The sequence below is a fragment of the Amphiura filiformis genome, chromosome 6, assembly GCF_039555335.1.
Source record: "Amphiura filiformis chromosome 6, Afil_fr2py, whole genome shotgun sequence".
Taxonomy (NCBI): domain Eukaryota; kingdom Metazoa; phylum Echinodermata; class Ophiuroidea; order Amphilepidida; family Amphiuridae; genus Amphiura; species Amphiura filiformis.
In genome coordinates, this window is record NC_092633.1 from 45,369,241 (window position 1) to 45,390,383 (window position 21,143).

At 36.0% G+C, this 21,143-nt stretch overlaps 1 protein-coding gene across 1 annotated transcript in view; it reads left to right on the forward strand.

The window, feature by feature from the left end:
• Positions 1 to 221: 221 nt before the first annotated feature.
• The window catches only part of LOC140155486 (liprin-beta-1-like), a 167,218-nt gene continuing 146,296 nt past the window's right edge, over positions 222 to 21,143 (forward strand). Inside the window, 1 exon segment of the mRNA XM_072178353.1 lies at positions 222 to 403. The gene's annotated coding sequence lies outside the window, so the exon portion shown is untranslated.

A 21,143-nucleotide genomic window follows, 5' to 3' on the forward strand; every position in this document is an offset into this window, starting at 1 on the left:
GGTGATTTTAAATTGTGAAATGAAGATAGAATAATTTAAAACAGTATCTTTCTTCAAAATCAAATTTACTATGTTAAAGAAGGATCACAACTACTTTTTTTTGAATGGAAACAGATTTGCCCTCGAAAGTGTATATTATATTTCAATTTTAGCGTTAATTTATAAAAATCTAACTAAATATAGAGAAATGTTTTGGTGATCACAATCTAGAAACTCCGACTTTGTCCAATTTGCTAAAAATAAAATGGCAGCGATGTGTCAACGATGAGTCGCCACCGCTGATGATTTTCTCCCAATATATCTAATTTACCTGGAGGGATGATTAATGTAAGAGTCTGATACACTGACGGAATAATAAATAACGTACTGTGGATGTTCAGTTTTAGGCATACTATTTTGAAAGGTAAGTTAGTCGGGTAGATTGTATGTCCCAAGACCGAGCCCCAATCCACGAATCCAACACCCATGAACCGGCGTCCTATCCCGTTCACATTCACATCATGATAAAGTACTGAATAGAATACTCATGCTGTTTACCAATACGTGTATTATAAATAGTGTTTAGGGCGGTGTGTAATTGCTATCATTTTGTAATATCATGGTATAGGCTTCATATAGGATTAAAATGCTCGACATCATCAATCATAGTTAGAAAATTAAGAAAAGACACTCACAAGTTTTTTAGTACCCGGTATTAAGAATTAGGTCAAGCCTAAAACTTAAGGCAAGGAAACCTATGTTGCCTACTCTGGTCAGCTGGTGGAGTCGGCATTGCTAGAAATGCTGTACTTCACCAACTTTGGTCAAAGGTCTATTCGCAAATTGAGGTGTCGCGTCATAAAAAAGCTCTAGCTAATTCTTGAAATATTTCCCTGCTGGTTGCGGTCACTGTTGAGCTCTCATGACTGCCGTTAGTCTCCTCCGCAGCCAGTTTGGTTACGCTCCCTCCACACAAACAGTCTGCCAATGATCACGAACTGGTCCTTTTTGATTCGCTAACGGTTTTCTGCCGACGTCATCCAGCTTGACGTCGACGTCATCCAGCTTGACGTCAAACAAAGCTTTCAATTGGTCGATCGGCTAGACGGCTACTTTATTATTCATGAGCAATTTTGACCTGCCATCTCGCCAGCTGAGTGAGGTCAATCAAGTTCCCGTATGTACAGCTCTACGGCTACAATCGTGTAGCCAATCAGAAAAGGCGTTATAAGTGGCAATTGGCAGACTGTTTGTGTGGAGGGAGCGGAACCAAACTGGCTGCTGTGGAGACTAGACTGCCGTCTCCTCCAAGTCGTTCCAGTCTGTCGTCGTCTGATTGAAGTAACTGTGAATATCCTTTTTGATCAGCTCCCTGAGTTTCTTGCTATTTCCCCTTCTTCAATCCTGCTGTTCCAACATGAACGTACACCCATCGAATGTGTATCACTGGCCCGATCATCGGCCCTCACACGCACATACAGGCATAGTACTGCAGTAGCATGTTTTGTTGACATTTTTTTCAATGTTTACTTCCATGACAGTTCTAATACCATATCAACTGACAACTCATACAAAGGATATCACTTGGCAATTTTAATGTTATGCAATCAAGTTTACAACATTATCTGTCTTACAATGAGCAGAAAGTCACTGAGTTACCAATATTGATTACCTCAAGTGGCCTAGTGTAGTGACCAGATATGACCCCAGATCAGTGATGACGCCCCTTAGGCGCACAATTGGGCTACTTGGCGATCACTTGCCGCTACTCAAAAAAGCATGCCGCTACTTGACTAAAATTGGGCTACTTTTGTCAGTCTCAGGCCGCGGCACTAATTTGATGTATTTTCCTTTCTTGAAATTAGCCGATTTATAAAGGTTTTGAGTCTTTGAAGGTCCAAATTGAAATTACAATGGGTTTTGTGACCATTTATTGATCGGTCAGTAACTTCCCAGTAAGTACCGGAAGTTTCAAAGTCAAGTGCTTTTCCGTCCAATTGGATGTTTTGCGTTCTAAATTCGGGTAAATCCGCCCAAATATCCGTATTAGGCGCTTTTTGGAAGCTTAAAAATTGGGCTACTTGAGAATCATTTATCATGGCCTGGCGAGTCAATGCGCCGCGCCTTGATGCTGAAAAGTTTTGGCAACACTGCCCCAGATGTGATTTCCATGTTATTTTGCAATTTATAACAAAACCATGTTTTCCTTGATTTTGGTATGAAATTGAGCAAATAAAATTCAATGTCATGTCAATTTGGAGTTATTAAGGGCAACTAAAACTGATTTGAGGTAAGTTTTATCTGTTTGGAATCTGCATTGACTATTCTGAGGGAATATTGTAATCTTCCACTCTGATTCCATCTTCACTTGAACCAAATACAGTTAGCCAAACAATTAAGGTTAGCAACAATTTTTAACTGTTGTGAACTTGTGATTTGGTAGTTCACAGCATCTTGCAAATGGTAGTGAGTTTGGGCAAAAAAAGGCATTGATCATTTCATAGCGAATTCATGTAGAAGATTGAAAATATTGCAGCGCAGATATACGGTACTTTTGTAGGTCCTGTGGTTCTTGAGTTATGGTGTAAAGAGGGCTGCTAAAACAACAACACCTTGTAAATTGTACATACGGTAACTCATTAGCACGGTATATGATTTGTAGAAACTATAGCTAAAATAGTTTCTCGATCATGAGAGCTCAATAGGCACGCAATGACAATTGCGTCGGCGTACCACACACCAGGGCTGTTAACTCTCACGCATTGGCCGTGAGTCTCACGCATTGGGTCGCTTTCTCACGGTCTCACGCCAGGGTGGTATAATCTCACGCCTAGGTAGTATATCTCACGCAAAATGCTGAAAAATGAGTAAAATCTCACGCATCGTCATGAATAATTTGTTGTTCCTACCCCCGCCCGCTTTTCACATTCCCGAGCGCCGTGGCTCAAATAATCATGGCTCAAAATCAACATTGGAGTCGGCAAATCCTGGTACGCCTCGTGTCTCACGCCAAGTAATTCCAAAAAGTTGACAGCCCTGCCACACACGCTCTGCATTTTCCGCGCGTGCACAATTGCGGCATTACGCAGTGCGTGCAGTACATTCATACTCTCATGATCGAGAAACTATTATTTTAGCTATAGAATGAACTTTTACAAAACATCAAAGAAAGTGTTATTTTTCAATAATATGCTGTATTGATTTAGATAAAGAAAATCAATTTTTTGGCTGCTTCGTCTCGACCAGCAATACATCATCAGTCTACCCTTAAGGTACCAGTTATGTTCACCCCTGTATTAAAAAGACAAATTTCACAAATATGTCAAAATATTTAACAGACAGCTAACGTAGCTCTGATTTTAAGACCTTGATGAAATTGGTTGAGAATATTAAGAAACGGTGATCTAAAACAATGATATAAATCGGCATGATTTAATTCAAACAACCCTGCCTTGCAACTTGCCAAAAATGCTTGGCCCCCCCTTTTTGGCCTACAAAAAAAATCTTTGCCCCCCTGTAAATCATCACCCCAGACTCCGAGGTACACATAATTATTGCACCACCCCTTTAATGTTGTTGAACATTATCACTCTTGGAAAGTTGAATCCATTGGATTCAGAGTTCAGAGGAGCAATTTAAGCACTCTCAAGATCAGCATCCGAATTAAGAAAAAAAAAGTGGTTGTCCACCAGACAACCAGGTAACAGTTTCTGGTTGTCCATCAAATATTTCAGTTGTCCGTGATTTTCCAAACAAATACATGTTTTTGTACATTACAAAATTGGACATCTCCTCCTGAAATAATTTTGTTTTCGCCAAATTATAGTAAATGCTAAAAATGTGCTAATTATAGCGGATGCAAAAGAAAACCACTTGAATAGTTGATGATTTTGTTTTTAAATTTTTGAAAAAGTTTTCGGGGCTGTCATTGCTTGCATAAAATAACAATTAAAAAATTGATCATCATATAGCCACCATCTTTTGTCGCATGTGTAAAGATATGTAATGTATATTAAAATATAGAAATTGTGCGTAGATTTTTGGTTGTCAACCGGACAACCGGCGACCTCATTTAGGTTGTCCGACGCTTGTTTTGGTTAGTTTGGACAACCGTATTTCCACTATTTCGAACGCTGCTCAAGAATTGAGTTGGTCAACATTTTATCAGCAGGTCAATGTACAAAGAGCAACATGTCAATTTGAAGTACTCATGCCTGGAATGAGATTGCATTTCAATGCATTCAAACTTTATTTGAGCATATCTTCATAGCGAGCATGTAGCGATGAAGTGTACAATTTACACCGGAAAACAAGGCATAATACTGCCAAAAGTATGCCCCCTGAAGGCAAATAACATGAAAAATTGGCGAAATAGTAGGTAAAAGATAAGATTTGACATTACATTTTGTTGAAAATATGTTTGAAATGGCCAATATTTTGAGTGAAAATGAGCTTGCCTGACGAAGTTTTACTGGGCCATTGCCTTAGCACTATGTCGCCATGGACGAAGTTCTGTCGATATGTTGACATAATTCACTTTGTCGACAGGATTCCGACAGAGGACCTGTTGACACCGGCCTTAGTGGGTAAATTGACTAACTTTGTGCAGTGGTGGTGGTGTGCGTGTGCAATCAATCGCCTTCAATTGAGGACACGCACACACTCAACATTCCAACCACAGACCACTCGGCAATGGGGGACCATCCTCCGTTAGTGGAGGTCTGCATAATTTGCCAATTGATACGTCTATTGTTATACAAGAGATAATGTTTGCAGTTACTTGGTTAAATTCCATAAATTATGAATAGAGATTAAGGTTGGGACTGAGTCCCGGGAACTCGAGTCCCGCCCGGGTACCCGAAATTCCAAAAAATAGAAAAATAAATAAATAAATAAATAACAAAATTTTTGGTTCAACCATGAATGATCCTAGCATTTAGGTCTAGGTCCAGGGACACTACAAAACTGGAAAAAAAATAACTTAAACAATTTTTTTTTTTTTTTTTTTAAATTAGAATTTTTTTAAAAATTATTATTATTTTTTTTCCAATTTCGGGTACCCGGGTAAACGCCCGAAAAATAAACGGGTACCCGGGCACAAAATTACCCGAAAATCCCAACCCTAATAGAGATTTGAGATGTTTTGTGGAGAAAACTGGAGATTATTGTGTGCAAGTTGAATTGGATACTTGTATGGGAAACCTGATATAGGTGTCAAGTAAATAACAAATAATTTCCTTCCTAGGAACACATGACCCAGCCATAAAATCTGTGAGTCTGCCAGCTATTGCCAAATGTAAACATAAATAGCCTCACATCATTTCAGGAAGATGGCATGATTTTGAGGTTTGATTGGGTCTGTGACCTGATTGACAGCCTCATCCCCCCATTTTTGACCCTGAGCTGATGGCCTGATGTGCTGGATAGTTTTTGTGTCATGTTATTTGCATATTTATGAATATTAATGAGCTTATTTAATAATATTAACATATATTGCATATTATTTGTATTACAAACCTTTGTTATTTACACACCTTTGTGTGGGGGCCACCTTAATTAGTAATTATGAACCGTGTAATTCTAGTTATTCATCAAATCTGATTTTTTGGTATCAAACGAAAGCTCAATATTTTTCTCATAATCATCCGAGTGAAATTTAATGCCCGAGATATGTTTCGTTTGAACAAAAATAAAGATTTGTGGTTACGATGGAAGTGCATGTAATATTCTGTGGGGCATTGTTATACACATTTCTGAATATCAAAACCGCTCAAAAATATGGAAACGGTTTGTTTTAATGATATGCATCAATCTAATTCTAAGATAGCAAAGAGAACATGACAAATCGGACCACGCCTCTTTAATTACAGGGGAAGAAATCAAGTTACATTTTGTTCTTTGTCAATTTCCCTTCAAATGTAAATATGATAAATTGTATTGTGCAATGCCTTGTATCAGAAATTAAATTAGGGGTGGGCACTGACCCAAAAATTTTTCAGGAAGCAGTTTTTCTATGGCCAAATTTCATCAGGAAAAAGAATCTGTCAAAAAAAAATTCACCAGATGAAGTCTTATGTCGGGTTTTGACGAAAATTCAAAATGGCCGCCAAAATAGGTGTTTTTTAGGGATTTTACCACTATTAGTATAGTTTTAGGCCAAAAGCACCAAGTAATATGTCTTTTTATATGTTTTTGAGGCTGCTGATTCCATATCTGCTATTAATATACTGGCCATATGAATATCTAGATGGCTAAAATTCAAAATGGCCGCCAAAATAGGTGTTTTTTCAAGATTTTGCCACTTTTTGTATAGGTTTAGGCCAGAAGCACTTCCTGCTAATTCCAAATCTACCATTTCTATAATGGCCAAATGAATATTTAGGTTAGATAATAGTAAAAATTCAAAATGGCCATAAAATCACCTTTTAAAAAAGACTTTCTGCGGACAGTGAGCCATTTATATTGATATATTGAGTTATGTGTCTTTTTAGGTGTTTTCATTTCGCAGCCTATGAATCTCTACTTTATTAAGCGATATGATTAATAGTGGCAATAATCAGCTCAGATAATACATTTTATAATGGTACATGAGGCACCATTATGTTAAATGTACCGCACCAAGGCATTTGTTTTTTATATTAGTTATTACTGGTAGGCACGACTGTATATGGTGTCAATTTTGTCATTTCAGCTTCATAACAGCTCACCATATAACAGCGGAAAAGCAAATATGAAGCCATAATATCGCTAAAGTGTTGCTGGATCACCGGGTAGTTCAGCTCTACAGCGAGGAATGCATGGTTAAGTCTTTCGCTAATCTAAGAAATGGATCCTTTGGGATCGGTAGAATGATATTTCAGTGTCCAAAGGCTAAGGGGAACAATATAAGCAAATGGTGCCAGCCAAATTGAGGCAAGTGAAATGACAGAGGACTGGATCAAGAAGAGTGTCGGATGACAGCATAATCTCTGGGCAAAAGAATCCTCGCTGACTATGACCAATTCAAATCTCTACTCAAAAATCTGAAGATTGGTTTGATAAAGTCGGGCAATTCAATTGGGATATGAACGAAAATACTTAGGACATACACTGACATAGTACGTGCAAAAACAGATACCTACTAAAAGAAACAGAAGCAGAATTTGATGTCAAAAATGACTATAAAGGACAAAATTTACATGGACAATTGCATCGGGGAATACTTTTTACAAAGCTACTTTCAATGCTACTGTTTCTAACTCATGGATAAACAAGGAGCATCCAAAACCGAATCGGCTGAAGGGCTAGAGAAAAATGCGAGAATCAGAAAGAGAGCGAGCGGGAGAGCGAGAGAGAGAGGAAGGTGTTGCTAAGAGACTGCAGATGTAAGCCTTGAATTTTCGACATAGCCGTTAGCCAGTGGTCATTGTATTTCTTGCTACGCTAGGCCTAGACCCATCGACCATGTGGTCACTTACCTATCATGTCATTGAGCTTGTGACCAGCAACTTTTGTGTATCGTTAAGTTCTGCGGTGACAACATTGTCTGCTCTATCGGCGAGTGTTGGAGATTGAGATAATGTCATCCAAGTAGCGGTTCATGGCTCAGCGACTTGAAAATACATATGTGTTAGGTTTCCATTTGACCTCCATTGTTTGCAAGTGGAAACAATATCAGCTCTGTTTGGCTCAGGCATCATCACTGTCAATAAAGTGTCACTTGGAAAATCAACATTTTCTTGTTCCTCCTTACCAAAGACAATGTGTGAAATATGATGCTAGTGCTAGATCATCCAGACTGACTTCATAGTCTGGTAGGCATGACCATCTATCTGGATTTGATTTACCAAAGCTCTTAACGGAGTACTTAATGGCATGCTTCTTGCAGGCATGAGACTGCACTTTCCTAAAAAAAACTGAAAAAACTGAAAATGCTTGGCGTGAAATTGGGCAAAAAGTACCAAAACAGGCTGAAATTAAATAAAGTTTGGAAATTTTGACTATAAAAAAAAATGAATTCAGTTTTTAAACTGAAAATTCTCATGCCTGTTCTTGTAGTCTAATTGCTAGTGTATAGGCATTCAAAGTGCTCAAATCTGACAAAATATTGAAGTCAGGGTATACCAACTTGTTTATTGGATTCAAGGCATGCATCCTGCATCTGCAGGCTCTTAGCAACACTTTCTTCTTGAATCAGTCCTCTGTTAGTTCACTTGTCACAATTTGGCTGACATTGATTATTTGCGAATATTGGCTACTGTCTCTTTGATACTGAAATATCACTCTACCGATCACAATTCAAGCATCCATTTCTTAAATTAGTGATAGACTTGAACTTGCATTACTCATTGTAGGGCTGATCTACCCGCTAACCCAGCAAGACTTAAATAGCGATATTGTGGCTTCATGTTTGTTTTTGAGCTGCTATGGTGAACCTGAAATTACACAATTGACATACAGTTGTGCGTACTAAAAACCCTTGGTGCAGTACATTTGCCATAATGGTGCCTCTTGTACCATTATGAATATATTATCAGATATTGCCACAATGATTAATCAAATGTGATTATTATCAAGTAGAGATTCATAGTCTGCGACATGAAAACACCTAAAAAGACATATTTTTATTACTCAATATAAATGGGTCCCTGTCAGCAAATTCTTTAAAAAGGTGATCTTGGCGGCCATTTTAAATTTGTGCCATATTTGATCTAGATATTCATATGACCATTATATAAATTATATGGAATCAGCGGCATCAAAAACATATGGAAAGACATATTACTTGGTGCTTTTGGCCTAAAACTATACAAAAAGTAGCATAAACTTGAAAAAACACCTATTTTGGCGGCCATTTTGAATTTAGCCATCTAGATATACATATGGCCATTATATTAATGGCAGATTTGGAATCAGTGGCCTCAAAAACATATATAAAGACACATTACTTGGTGCATTTGACCTAAAACTATACAGAAAGTGGCATAATCTTGAAAAAAACCTATTTTGGCGGCCATTTTGAATTTTAGCCATCTAGATATTCATATGGCCATTATATTAATGGCAGATTTGGAATCAGCGGCCTCAAAAACATGTATAAAGACATATTACTTGGTGCATTTGGCCTAAAACTATACAGAAAGTGGCAAAATCTTGAAAAAACACCTATTTTGGCGGCCATTTTGAATTTTCGCCAAAACCCGACCTAAGACTTCATCTGGTGAAATTTTTTTTGACAGATTCTTTTTCCTGATGCAATTTGGCCATAGAAAAACTGGTTCCTGTGTAAGTTTGCAGAAAAAAGTCCTTGTGTGCCCACCCCTAATTAAATGTCTTCAAATTCACGCTCCTCAAGAAAAAATGTCTTGAAATTAAGTCATACAGCACTTGTAGTGTACAACTACACATACATGTATGTATGAAATACTTAACTATGTAGCTAGGGTCTACATAGACGAAAATGTATACCCTGAAGGTAGCACCGATTTATTCTATTGTGATGTTGTATTGCAGTGTTATCACAGCTATTGAAAAGGGTCACATAGGTCCAACTCCAGACAGCACTATTTGGTATGGTGAAAAACAGTCAAATCCCAATACAAAAACAGATGAGACTGGCATTAAGTCTATCATAACAAAAGCATTATACAGTGAGTTGTCTGTCATGTGGCCTGTCATAAAATCTCATAATCATAATTGTTCCTGGAGGCACATTACTAAGATTCCTGTGTATGGGAAGAAAGCTGTGATAAGTTGGAGCAAATGTGATGATGATGGAGCTGTGAATCTGATGTAGTCATCAAATTCCTGAAGGCATCGCTACTTTTAAGATGAGAGTATTTTAAAGAAGATGATGCGGTTATTTGAGATTTAGAATTAGGAAAGTAATGAATTTTGTACTGAATCATTTTAACACATCGAGTAGAACAAGCACAAATTGCAATTAATGCAATATGATGTCTCAAGATAGACTTGAGCAGAGAAATTAGATGGAGCCAAGAAGATGTAATTTTTGCTGCTGGAATTAGGATGCAAAATTTTTTGATTGGATATTTGAATGGTAACAGGTCAATAGTGGCAAGGATCATTAGTGTGAAAGCCCAACAACTTAGTTATACTCTAATCCTTACCTTAACCCTAAACTTTACCCTAACCCTGACCTATAACTGAGGCCCTAATCCTAACCCTAAACATAACCATAAACTTAACCCTAACCCAAAGTATATTCATAACCTCAATACTATACGTGATGTGTTTAATCCAATCACAGATAAGGCCCTTCACACTAAATTCTTAGTTTACTGTTCGCCGCCTGCGTCCAAAATTGAAAATTGCAAAATATTTAATTATGTTGTTTTTATTTTGGATTTTCTCCTTCAAAATAACTTTTAATGACTTTTACTTGCTACTTTCTAACATGAATCATATCAACAATAATGATGAATAAACAACCAGCATAACTGCACCTTATAAATATGTGTAAAAGTAAGCATAGTAATAAAATAATTAAATGCCGACTCCCGTCAAAACGGGTTGATAATTGGTTGTGATAACAAATACTAAATAAAGAAAATAATAGATAATTAATTAATAATTAAAAGTCACCTCGTCCTATTTTTAAAATCTTGAACAGTAAACTCGGAATCAATTGTGAAGGGCCTACTATCTTTTAAATATGCGGACGCAAATGCAGGTTATTGAAAAAGTTTAATAACCGTGTCTCGTGACATAGGTAAAAAATATGCTTTACAATGACTGCGCCGCGTGACGTGTTATGTATTCGAACAATTTACGCGAACGCTGGCCACTGTATTTGGACATCGTGTGATTGCATGCTAGTGTGATTGGTTGCTAGATGTGTATTTCTTCATAGGCTATTCGATTTTTGACAGGGAAAATGAAAGATACATTTAAAATTGTGTTCTGTTTTCAAATTTAACAGAAGAAAATGTGATGAAAATTGAATTAAAAAAGTGAAAAGTGACGGTTATGAATGAGGTTAATGACTTTGCCACAGTTATTTTTTTGGTATTGTGAAATATGTAAACATTGTGCTTTGGACCTCGGAATATCCCTGGGGGCTGCGCCCCTCGGATATTCCTCGGTTCCAAAGCACAATGTTTAGATATTTCACAATACCCTCAAAACAACTGAAGCGCAGTCATGAACCTCTAAACCTTGACTGTAATCCAAACTATGACCCTAACCTTATCCATAACAATAGTAACCCTAACACTAATTCTACCCTATCCCTAATCCTAGCTTACAATGTACATGTAAAATGACCTAACCCCTAACTTTGACCCCTTTTGAAATACATTATTTATAATTATAACAACTTGAAAGGGAAATTCTGGATGGAAATTTAGTCATTTAGAGTGTATTTTCCCAGGAAAGCGCAATAACATTATCCAAAATCAAATGACTGCTCTCTAGAAATCGTTATTACCACACAACACACATGGGGAGGATGAGTAATTCTGAATGGTGTCATGGTGATCAATTACTTGGGGTTGGAAACAGGGACATGCCAAAATAACTGTTGGTTCACTCATAGATCTACATGTATGGTTCACTGTAGATGCTGAAGATCATCATTTTTATTGACATCGTACCACAGTGCAGTCTGTGGGTGCACAAACTTCATTATCATGTTTATGTTGGAATTAAGCATTATTTGAGTTGAATTGATTTATTATATTAGCAAAATAGAATTATTTATTTGGCAAAAAAAGAAAAGAAAAGGGGTTTGTCGCTCAAACCTGCATATGTGAAAGCCATTCTAGTGCAAAGCCCTACATGCCTTACATGAACAGCGATGTCATCATTTGACATTGCGCTGATGTGCACATATTTCACTGAACAACATCGTAACTGCGCATTTTGTAGCCGTGAAAGCCGTAACAATATGCGCATCGGCATCACCATTCACCACCAGGGGTAGCGCTAGAACAAAGTGCTCCAGAGTCCGCAGGGACCCCCGAACTTGCAGAAAATCTGAAAGTAGGGGTCCAGGCCTGGAAAAAATAGGGAACACAAGAACCTTGTTGGGTCCGTAGTAGAGTTTGGCGAGTCAGAGTTGTACAAATGCAGCATAAATAGTATGTCTGCGGCAGCGCTAGATTAAAAAGCTGGGTTCTGCAGGAACCCTGAACTCGCAGAAAATTTAAAAATAGGGGGTCCGAACTGTATTTTGGTGAGTCCAGGGCCTCAAAATGCAGCCTATACATCACAGGTCAATTGATAGTGGTGATGAAGGGTGACGGTATCCGATACAATGTACATGTAGAAAAGTGAGTTGCAAATTTCAATTCCAGTTTTAATGAAATAAAAAAAATTTGCTTCAAATTACTGGATGAATAATATACACCAAGATATTGCTCATGTATGCTGAAAAGATACATATGCAGGTTGGTAAGCAAACTATAAGAACACAAACCAAAGGTTATATGACTAATTGCACATCATATAAATGTCCACTCATCAATCAGGAGCAAGTTGATTTAAGATAGCACACACAATATGTACGTACATACGCACATTGTACGCCACTCATTGTACATGTATGCACACATAATAGGGATGAAATTTTTCAGCTGATCAATTGAATTCAGCTTTTTTTACTATTCAATTTACACATTTTTTTTCAGCCCAAATTTGGGTCTTTTTTGCCAATTTCACACTGTTTTTCAGCTTTTTTTGTTCTACTTCAACTTTTTCAAGCAAAGCCACTCTCATGCCTGAATATAACAATGATATAAAGATGTTATTTACTGATTTAGGGAAAGAAATGATTGATATGTGACCCGTTCTGACATAACCAGGAACAAGTTGCATTTTTGACATTTCATGATTTGAATAAAAATGTAAGCACGGGACAATAAGCTTTAAAATGATACCAGAATTAGCATCAATACTTTTCAAGATATGGATCATTTTGTAAATGATACCTTGATATTTTTGCCAAATTGATATTAGTTTCCTGCTTTACACAGGATTGAATAGGGATTACCACAGTTCAACTGTCAATTATTGATTTTAAACCTCTTTTAAATAAGTACTTTCAAGGATTTGAAAGTCCACTCAGTCCCAAGGTCAAATAGCATGAAATTAAGAATTCCAAAATTTAATTTTTTTTATGGGATGTCATCTTTAAAGGCCTATAACTCAAAAACATGCCTGGCGACTTGTTCCGGGTTTTGTTGGAGCTGGTCACATATTGCTTTGTTATTAACATATATTATTTGGTAGACATACCATAGATATTATCATTGAAGATAATATAAAGCAAAGCATTAATCTTATTTCAGATATGCACCAAAATGTAACATGTATGTGCGTACATGTTCCTTTATTAATTAGAGGTTAATGAGTAATGACTGCGCAATGCGCATCAGTTGTTTTGAGGGTATTGTGAAATATCTAAACATTGTGCTTTGGAACCAAGGAATATTCCGAGCATTGATTTTACTTTAGAAATATATGGTGAGCCTCGCCCCCATGGTAATATTTAATTGGTCGGTCCTAACCTGGGTAAAGTGCTGGAAAAAATTTATCACTAAAATGAGGAAACAGGATGTATATTTTTTACGATTAGCTTTAAAGTTGTTTGGGTGTAAAGACACACATTTTTTATGACGGATGAAAACCTCACACCCTTTGTAATTCTAGGTTTAAAGGATGAGAAAGAAGGTAAAGGTTGACTCTCATCATGCTCTTTGTTTGATCAGTTGGCATGATATTCAAATACATAATTTGTACAACCTAGAGGTGGACTTCTGCAGTATAGGAAGTTGGTGACAATATCAAATATTGATTTGGGACAGCCTAGACAGTCATCGTACTATAATTATAGGGGCTATATGGCCTGGATCTGGCCATATGAATATGATTGATTTATTGCGTTTCGACAGTATTTTTTGAGGGACATGAGAGCACCTCAGACCTATCAAATTGCATTCTGAATATGAAGCATGTCTTTCTGATATCAAATAATTTTCATTTTTTGAAAATCACAATACAAATTTTATGACAAATTATAAAAATTTAATATTTTTCAAATTTTTGATATATAACAGTCCTCAAGTAAATTATATAAATCTAATGATATATTCTTAAAGTGTATGTAGCTGGGAGGAAAAGCCGACGGTCAATTGAAAATTTTGACCTTTCATATTGAAGATATGGATTTTTTCCCCAAAAGACCTATTTTTTTTTTTGGTGTTTTGGGAAAAAAATCCATATCTCCAATCTGAAAGGTCAAAATTTTCAATTGATCGTCGGCTTTTCATCCCACCTACATACATATAAGTATAAATCATCAGATTTGTAAAGTTTACTTCGAGTACTGTTAAATATCAAAAATATCAATTTTAATGATTTGCCATAAAATGTGTATTAAATTGCTAATTTCAAAAATCAAAATTATTTCATATCAGAAGGACATTCTTCGTATTCAGAATGCAATTCGATATGTCTGATGTGCTCTAATGTCCCAAAATAAATGGTCAATTCCAGCCAAACCGGGACAAAATTCTCTCTGGGGGCCATTTTGAAAATGTTTTCCTTTTCAATTCTAGACTTATCAAATGAGACGATCATATCTAGTGAATCATCAGGTGGAAGTGCCATCGGATTGAAAAATAACTTTTCTTGCCAGACCAAATAAAGTGTTAAATGCGCATATGCATGTTACCCACAATTCAAGCCTTTTTCACCTGTTATACGCCATAAAATGTCACTTTCTTTAATATCTTTCAATGTTTTATGTTTGGCTCATATACACTAGAAATCGGTGAAGACTTTGAACGTAAAATAGAATTTTATTACATATATCTACAAAGAAATATTTTGGTTATTACAAATTTTAAGAAAGAACCAGGTGTACAGTTAAGATTGTGTCAATTCTTTGAACTCTTTCCAAAGTGGCTGTCATTTAACATTACTGTATTATTTCGAAAGATTAGAATAAATGCTTCATATAAATATAAAGTTAGATTTTGTATCTCGTCGCAGGATGAGGATCTCGGATGGATTTGTGGGTAACAGCGTCTGGAAAATAGCAATTCCTATTATTATTTTTTTAATAAAAATAAAAAATACTTTTCCGTATGTCAATAATTCAGACTGCAATGGCACTAAAATGAATTTTAATCAAAATACAAACTACATGGAATATTTAGAATGGATCATTATGGCATTTTGGGTATAAAAATTTTGAGAATAATGAAGTTACCAAATTCAAATAGACAGAGCAAACATTTTTATATTAATATTTTAGTAAAATAATTCCATATTTTCATGCAGCAATATTCTATTAACTCGTGTTTGACAGTTCCTATGAACTAAAACACTATCAATACATTGTTAACTATAATTTAAGTAGGGATTAAAGTGGGTAACCAAAATGTTAAGTGGGTAACACATATTTGAAGGTATGTATTGGTAAGCGGCAAAATAGAAAATATTACAGAAGGTTGGAAACCATCATGCGGTTATTCCTCCATTGTGTTTGAATGATTCCCGTGTATCGAACCACTTGCATTTACCCCAAAAATGGTAATTTAGGATAATCAATCAAAACTTCATGATACAGCTTCAGTATACCTTCAAGAGGACGCTATTAAACAGGACTGTTTTGGAACCTATTTCGCATGTTTTCAAAATGTTAAGATGCATAAGAAACATTAGAGTCATGCGGTAGCATGACCAGCAAGTTTTAAAAAAAAACGACTGATAAAGAAGAATAAGCAGATGCACCGCAAGACTATATTTACACGAAACAAAAACGCTATTGTTCTATGATATTTTTCGCTGGGTACAAAATATATCTAAAACCATGCTAAATCTTATTTACTGTCCAAAGTGTAATATTTTAATAACTCATTAATTCAAAAAGTTACACCAATCTTACAGTCAATCCGATTATTTGATAATAAACAAACATTCTTGTTTATTTCACATGTATTTCATAGCCAAAATTAGTGGCAAATCATAGCTAATCATACTGATATCCAGAATCTTTCGTCACTGCTACAGCCATACATGGCTGTCACTGTCGCACTACTTTTTGAGATTAACTTTCAAAATATACCCTAGCATTTTCCTGGATACCCTACATACAAATTCTGGATCCCATTGGCCAAAAAAATCAAGTTTTTCACAATTCTTTTATTCTTTCCGGACCACAGCATACATTCATATTAATAAATACTCCACTTTCACACGTCGTTATAGCGGGACGTCCAGGTGGCGAAGTGGTTAAGGACATGGACGTCTAATCTACCTAAGAAGTTTTGCTCAAGTTCGAAACTTCCCATCGCCTTTTTTTAAATGTTTTATTAACCAATTTATTGTCATAAATCAAGAATAACACCATTTCGAACATCCATTGCTATTGTGATATTATTTTTTTTTTCATCAAACAAACATGTTTGATTTTTTATTCACATTTAGGCCTAGGGCCTACTTTCACCATCCAGATGCTTTCACCATGCCTGACGATCATGATATTTTCGTCATTTAAAACACATTTATCAGTGGCTCTGTTCACAGCTCACATTGAAATTATATTTGGAATAAATATTATAAATTGTCACAAATTAAAATCACAAACCGCGAAAAATCGCCAACAACTGCCGCCGAATATTGTTATCCAACTAGATTTCCCACAGGGTTATAAAGAACCACAAACCGCGAAATTGGGACATATACTAGATTGCCCCGCAGGGCTATAAAGAATCACACACCACGAAATATGGATATCCAACAAGCAACAAACTATAAATTAGCTCCCGATAGAGGGCAGGGCTTGATATGGGAAATTAAAATCACAAATCGCGAAAGATCGCCGACAACCGCCGCTTAATAGGGCTATCCAACTAGATTGCCCTGCAGGGCTGCAATTAAAGAACCACAAACCATGAAATTTGGATATCCAACCAGATTTCCGTGAGGCCTATCGATTATAAAGAACCCGAAACCGCGAAATATGGATATCCAAAAAATTCAAACCACAAACCGCGAAAGATCGCCAACAACTGCCGCTCAATATTGATATCCAACTAGATTACTCTTGAGGGCTATAAAGAACCACAAACCATGAATTTCGATATTCAACTATTGCCCCACAGGGCTTCAAAGAACCACAAGCCACGAAATATGGATATCCAACAAGCTTAAACTATAAATTAGCTCCCGATAGAGGGCAGGGCTTGATGAGGAAAATTAAAACCACAAACCACGAAAGATCGCCGATAACTGCCGCTTAATAGGGTTATCCAACTAGATTGCCTCGCAGGGCTACAAAGAACCACAAACAACGAAATTGTGATATCCAATTAGATTGCCCGCAGGCATATCGATTATAAAGAACCACAAACCGCGAAATATGGATATCCAACAAATTAAGACCACAAACCGCGAAAGATCAACAACATCTGCAGCTCAATATTGATATCCAACTATATTGCCCCGCAGGGCTATAAAGAACCAGAAACCGCAAAATTTGGATATGCAACTAGATTGCCCCACATAGCTACAAAGAACCAGAAACCACGAAATATGGATATCCAATAAGCTTAAACTATAAATTAGCTCCCGATAGAGGGCAGGGCTTGATGAAAAACCACGAAAGATCGCCGACAACCGCCGCTTAATAGGAATATCCAACTAGGTTGCCCCGCAGGGCTACAAAGAACCACAAACATTAAAACACGATTATATTGCCTACTAAAGGGCATTTAGGCGCTTCCGTAGTATAGGCTTAAATATAATGTGCATTTACCAGTTCGACTTGAAGTAGACCTAAATCGGACTTACTCTCTGTGTCTCTGTGGCATTGTCAACATTGGGTGCGTGTTGTTCATAAACAAATACATTTTCTTTACATATTTATGTTGCCTTGAATAATTAAAATATATTAAAATGTATATTGATCATTGTGTACGCCTCTTAACATTACAGTCACAGCGTGACAAGCAAGTTTTAAAATAAACGACTATAAAGTTTCGTTTAATTATTTATTGTCATGAATCAAGAATTGCAACTTCAAACATCTATTTTTCGTTTTATTCGTTTTATGGAGCACTTCCTAATCTGATGACTTTCCAAGCTTGGAGCTGCTTGGCTACATTCATAAAAAGAAAAGAAATCTACCAAAAAAACGTTGACAACGTAAAGAAATCAGCAAGTTTAAAAAGACCCACCTCGGCTCACTTTTTGAAACTTGGTCCTATTTTGAACACCAACAGCAAATCAGTGTTTTTATTTTATTTCAACAGAACACAGCGTTTCCAACAAGATTACAAGCCTACTTGTTATTTGTTTAATTCAATCATTAATCATGATTATTATGCAAGAACAAGATAATAACCTTTCAGGTCGTTCCAGAAAGCTTACAAATTAATATCGCATCTGCACATTAAAGATACATAACAATTCTGGAAATGTTTTAAATTTATGTAAATATGATAAAGTTTAAATCAGTACCTTTTACAAATGGGACCAAGTTTCAAAAAGTGAGCCGAGGTGGGTTTTTTAAACTTGCTGATTTCTTTACGTTGTCAACGTTTTTTGGTAGATATAATTTACTGAGTAAATCCTTGGATTTGTGGGTAACTCAATTGTGGGTAAAGCTATAAGTACTGTAGTACCGTTTGGGGTTTTGCGTTTCTTAGGTGCATAAACTGTAAGTACTGTAAAAATTATAGCATACCCATGGCTTGAATATGTGCTGATTTAAACTTAAAATAAACAATCTCCTTGTTTTTCAAGGTTAGCATCTATTCGGGATTCGTGGGTAACAAAAGTTTAAACCGTCGTAGATTCTTTTTTAAAGCGGTGAACTTATTTTTACGATTTACAATTTTAAGCGCTTGTCAAACTGAATTCAGTGTCCAAAGTCATTAAAATGTTAATTTAAGTTATGGCAATTATATTTGCTGGACTCGTGGGTAGCAGTTGATACGTGGGTAACGTCAAATTTGATTTTATGGAATTTTATGGGTAAAACGATTTTGCATAAAATGATCACTTGGACCTCAGAATTATAGAACGAAACTTCGTTTCATGATATAGTCATTTATGGCATATTCACTTAACATTTTTCAGAACGATCATTTTATTTTTTTTACGCTGGTAACAAAATTATTAGCCAAATTGACTTAATGGCCTCTAGAGTCCACAAACTTTGGTGGAATTCAATCGTTTTACATATGATGAGAGATCATGCTAACGTCTTTCTAACGGTAATAATTTCATTTTCATTGAAGGACATTCATTGATATATATGGTGCTTTATCTTTGAATTCGTGGGTAACGCCAATTCATTTAAGCCATCGTAACTTGTCCCCTGGTATGACTTGCTAGTAAAGGCCTATATGCACAAAGAGAGCACATTGGACGTGACATGATATGCTCCATCAATAACGTGATTTCCTTTATTAATGGGATTTTAAAGTGGAAAGTTAACATAGAGAGAATTTTGTCCCGCTTTCGCTGGAATTGACCAAATACTGTCCAAATGTTCATACCCCAGCCCTTAAAATGAAATCAGACACTAGAATAAATATTGTTATTGTCTAAATTGATGTGATTGATTTGATTTGATTTTGGACCTAATCAGGGCATAGATCAGGGGCTGTGCAATGGGGGGTAAAATGTCTGAATGGTGTGCCATAAATTCTCATCCTGCAAAAAAATCTTTGCCTCACCGTTTGCACATAAATGCGAGTGCAACAAACAGAACATTTTGCATATATTTGAATGTTGTACTGATTTCCTATTTGCTGTGGCCCATAAATCTATGCCAAAAATTGCTTCCCCTAAGGTTTTGACATGCCAATTATTGCTTTCCCCCTCTTGGCGTGCTAGAAGAATACAAGATATATATTTTTTCGTGCAAACCCCTAAAATTGTAAAAGTCTTTGGGAAAAAATGTATCTTCAATACGAGAGGTCAAAATTTTCAAATGATGGACGGCTTTTTCTGACGAGTGTAGGTCGGCTTCGGCTGGCTTGCATGAAACAATATTGTAAATAATGCTTTAATAAATCACCAAGTCTATTTTAAATGTATCATTAGATTTATAAAGTTTACTTTGAGGATTGATGAATGTCAAAAACATCAATTTTGAATAATTTGCCATAAAATTTGTATTATATCACATATTAAAAAAAAATCAAAAAATTATTTAATGTCATCAGAAGGACATTCCTGGTTTTCAGAATGCAATCTGATGTATCTGCTGTGCTCTCATGTCCCACAAAAAATACTGTGCAAACGTTACTATCTGATCCCTCAAAATGACATTAATTAGTCTGACAAAGTCCTCTCCGAGAAATTATGACAAACTGGTTTTCCACCTGAACACTGAACTCCATTTTCTTAACTGGTATAACAGAAAACTTTGGTCTCTCTACCCTAAATGCTTTAGTTTCAAATGTATTGACCTGATAAATTGTTTTAAAATACATGTAAATTCTGTAAGGTATTGTAATATCTACATGTATGTGAACTATGGTATCCATTTTGAAAATGGCATGGTTAGATCCCAGAAGTATCATGAAGGGTTTTGTGCACTCCAAGAACTCAATGTAGCAATTCAATATGCATTGTTGTATGACAGTTAACCAAAGCAATAATCATGGGGAGAATGTGTGAAATGAGTTTTTTTTCTCCCTATGATAACGTTCCACATTCAAATAATTCTAGACACTTGTAACCAGAACTTGAACAAATGAAGTGTTATTTAAAGATGCACTGTCAGTAGGGTTGGTATATGGTGACCTTTGATTCACTCCCTTTAAAGCATGTTTAGGTTATAGCAATTTAAGTTGCAGAGAGCAAAGAATACGTTTTGCAACCGATTGGTTTATGTGTCTCACTAGAAAGAACATTGTTATGAATGTGATTTTATAAAATGTAAATGTTCAAGATGTTATAAGGGCATTTTGTGATCCATAGCCTCATCCCCCCACTTTTCTCAAACCACTGAAAACAGCCAGCTAATTAATGTTTTTGTACAAAAATTTTCTTGCAGATTAATTTGTTTAGCAAAATATTGTCAAAAGGTACATTTAATGTACCTTTTGGTACACCGGAACAAAGTTACCAACACTGGCCTATGATACTATGAAACAGTGTAATACACATAATCTGACATGCATAACTCGGAATACAAAATC